This window comes from Gavialis gangeticus, unplaced genomic scaffold (genome assembly GCF_001723915.1).
Source record: "Gavialis gangeticus isolate Ggan-Ray unplaced genomic scaffold, GavGan_comp1, whole genome shotgun sequence".
Taxonomy (NCBI): Eukaryota; Metazoa; Chordata; order Crocodylia; family Gavialidae; genus Gavialis; species Gavialis gangeticus.
The window spans coordinates 11,482,669-11,486,882 of NW_017728980.1; positions in this window are offsets into that span (position 1 = coordinate 11,482,669).

The window sequence follows — 4,214 nt, forward strand, 5'->3', positions numbered from 1 at the left end:
TCCCGCCTGTAAAGCCGATAGCCCCTAATGCTGACTGCCCACTCGTGGGACGAATCCCACCACGTTTCTGTCAGCCCTATGACGTCTGGGTCTGGACTAGCTATTTTGAGGGCAAGTTCCTCCTGTTTGACTCTTCTTGGACAATAACAAATGTTACTATAAACATTTATCAATCAAGTCCAGTATTTCACAGCGTACAAAACGACAGTTTTGAGCATCTTTGTTTTCTTTCCTAAATACAAGAGGAAGTCTGTCTCCTTGGTCTGCAATCCTGTTGTCTTTAGAAATATCTGTTGCCAACAAAGAGCATCTTCCCGTTGTTTTAAAATTTCAGAAGGGTCTAATGATTTCAGATAACTTTGTTTTTGGCAGCCCTCCCTGAGATTGGATAGGAAATCAAGCCCCTTCAAGATGTCTCACGATGAGCACCTAAAAAGGAAGTAGCCCATCATCACAAGCCTCTCTTGGAAATGTTTTTTTTCCCCTCCCCGGTAGTTCCTATCCCTGTGGGATCAAAGCAGCAGACAGTCTTGTGTGGTGGGTCCTAATCAAACCATTCATTTATCTCATGGGTTAATCCCCCAACACTTTGCTCACGACTCCTTGTTGAACCATTCAGATGCCAGAATTGCAGTATCATTTAAGATGATGAGAGTAGGCTGCCTATGTGTGGTCCCGTACCGACCAGTGACATCCTCTGGCACCAGCCCCTCTCTTGGAAGAGAACAACTGGTATGTCTAGGACTCGGGGTCCAAGCCAGCCAGTGTATCTTCCACTCTCAACACCAGCAGAGCGGCATGCGGTACATGCATCGCCTCTCAGGACGGACAACATTCCCGCATACTCCCTGAGCAGCCAGTACAGTAGACTGAGCGGTGCTTGCCATACTGTCAAGGCTCAGTGTAGCTCTATAATTAGCACTTAGCCAGATGGCTCTCTCTAGTTCCAAGCAGACAAGAAGTGAACTGGGCCAGAAGGAGTTGGTTAGCACAGATGGGACAACAGCAAAATTCTAGCAACCACCAAGACATGGACACATTCAAGCTGCTGGGGACTAATTCACTGAATCTCCAATTTAAGAGTATCAGCAGCTTTGAGAAAAATGTTGCCTCCGTAGCAGCTGTTGGCTCAGACAGCTTTAAATGGAGGGAGACAGTAATTAAATGTGTCCCAGCAGCTAAAACCTCCTACATATGCAGAAGGAAATCATCTGCCAGATGCATCCAATAACCACACCCATTTTTGCCCAGACTTACCTTATTGCAAACAAGGTCTGGCTTCCTGCTTCTGTGGGCGACCCGGCCTTATCTGGTGGAAATGATCACAGCTCCCAGAAGGCGAATGGGTCTGTGGCAGTGCACATCAGCCAAGAATGTGGTTCGGTGCTTAACGGTATATCTACACGGCAAATGGCAGCGCTGAGTATAAATGCCCAAGCTAGCTTGGGCACCAGAAGCAGCAGAGCTGATGTAGCACAGTGCTTCTTGCCCTGAATGTTGTTCCCTTTGCCTAGTGCATGCTCATTAATAACTCTCCTTTTGCTCCAGCTTTCCCGGCATATGAAGCGGGAGCTGTTATCAGTCTGTTTCTTCATTTAGAACCACTCGGGTTAATTACAAGCTCAAGTCCTCCCACCCAAGCACCAGCCACTGCGTTAGCGTTTTCAATAATGGAGGCACTTTACTTAACTTCTTCATGAACAACAATATGAGTGCAATGCATTCAAAAAAACAAAAAAAGGAAAATAAAACAAAACCTGAAATGAGGTTTAGAAATGAGCCAGCAAAGTCAAGCAATCAAATCCGAGTCATCGATGCCGCTCTGCCCTTGGTCCAACCTTTTCAGCCTGGCACTCCAAAGTAGCATCTGATATTAGATTGCCTATACATTTCAGTAGCTGGGGTTTAATAAAGTGAGTTAGGGACACAGCGACATGCTTGTTGTGCGTGCATTTCAGTAACACCCAAAGGCCCAGTAAGGCTTTGAGGGGCAGACATAATGTTAGGAGTTACAGAACAATGCAAGCAGACATGGCTCCTGCTCCAGAGAGTTTGCATTATCATGAAAATCATTCTCTTTGCATGTCAGTAGTAACTTTCTGCCACGGCTCCCATGCGCAGTGCAAGCTGCGAGCAGTGGAACGGCAGAGATGTCAGCCGCAGAGAAGCAGCGCGTTTCCCGGTTTTACAGGATGATTAAAGTGAAACAGAGGCTGAATGACTGGAAATGCCAGGAAGAGATGCCAGGGGTTCTGCTGCTAAATCTGCTGTCACCAAGGGAAAGCAGCACCAGGGTTGTGTTTTGTGCCTTAAGTGTTTTAGTGTTTACAGCTGTTTTTGTTCACAGGATTTCAGTAATGCCTAGAATACGAGACGAAGGCCCCATCATACAAGGCTCTGTAAACACTCTTAGCAAGCGCCTGTCTCTGCCTCCAAGAGTTTACACTTGAAATGGAGAAGGCAGAAGTTTAATCTGGCACAATGGTTGTCTCTGTTTTCCATCCGATCAACAGAGGCTCGCGGCAGATTCAGGGACTTGCTCAAAGGCTACAAAGGGAATTTGTGGCAGCTGGTGATGGAGCCTGGCTCTCCAAAGGCCCCAGCCAGTGCCTCAGACAAAAGGATGCAGTTATTCAATGTTATTAAGCACAGCCAGATAATAATAGTGGGATGGACCTGAGCTATTCATTATTATAGATGGGTCTAAGCCTTCTCCTGCACTTTGAAGGCACTCTACTCCACTGACAGCACCTGTTACCAGACTGCTTCCCTTTGGCTTTCCAGGTCAAGACTGATTCAGATTGTGTCTGTCATGCCCAGACCTCATCCTGGCCATCATCGGAGCTAGCAGTCCTGAGACTGACTCACAGTCACGCAGGCCAGTCGCTGCTGTACTGGTGCTTGCTGCAGGGGATTGCAGCGCAGCTCTCTTGTGCCAGACCTGGGCCAGGCTGGATGCCTCTCGCATGCTGCATCTTGTCTTTTCTGTCAAGAAGCCAGGAGGCTCCAGGACTAAAGGGGAACCTCCATCATGTATTTCTGAAGTTTTGATACCCGTTCCTGTTGGCCACAGGGTACCATATCCTCTTTTGTGACAGTGGTAACATTTTCCTAGCTTCTTGTCTCTTGGTGCTTTCGATAGAGGCTGGGTGAGAGAGGAAAATTACCTGGCAGGGTAATCTCTCTGTCCCCCTTCCCCATCAGAGCCGTTGCTCTTTGCTGGGCTAGGACAGTCTGCTGTAAGCTGGGGTTTTCAAAGCGACGTAGAAATCTTGCTACTGTCTCCAGCTGTTGTAGCTCAAACATAGCAGCTTCCAGCAGATGTGGAGCGCTCTTCCTGTGACAGCTATGCGCATGCTGACCTCAGAGAGCCTTTCCTTTGGTACTGCCACTTGTAGGGGATGCACAAACGTGGTGTTCCCACAGCCATACCCAGGCGGAGTACTGGTGCCAGAGCCCTGCTCCACCGGCTCCAAAACACACGCCTCTACCACCTGCGTTAGCAGGCCCTGTCCAGCCGCTTGTGACACTGGCTCCAGTGTGAGCGCAGTGAATATGGAGCAGCATTGCAGGCATTTGGGGCTAATGGATGAAGACCTAGATGGGGACTCAGGAGACCTGGGTTATCGTTTAGGTTCTGCCAGTCACTGTGCCTCTCGGCTTCGGTCTTTTCAGCTGTCGACTGTGTATATTAATACTTAATTCCCTTGCACAGGAGTAGCCGTTAGATCCTCCCAACTCCCCAGAAGCAGCTTTCATTACAGCACTGTAGGTACATTTATTGTAATGTTTGTAGGTATCAAAGCCAGCCCTGCTACTGCAAGAGGCCAATTGTCCAGGGGGGTTTCTTCTTATTATTATTATTATTTTTAAAGAAAAATTTTTGTGTCCCAGGTCAAATTAGCAAAATCAGGTCTGAATCCTGTTTGAATCACTCTAGAATCATATGTGAACCTGGTACTGGCAAGTATCCTCCACCCCAGTCCTTGGGGCTTCAGATACTTCCAGATCCTTTGGCAGGCATCCTATGTGCAAGCCCAAGCCTGGAGGCTCAGGGTTTGGATGCCCCTGAGTTTCGCTTGCCCTCAGCCATATGGCCACAGGAGTCTCCTATTTCCATAAAGTCGGCATGTAGCTGGGATCCTCCCACTGGAAGCTGGCCAGCGGGAAGCTAACTGTGAGGCTCTCACAGGGAGTCCTGTCTGCAAGCAGAC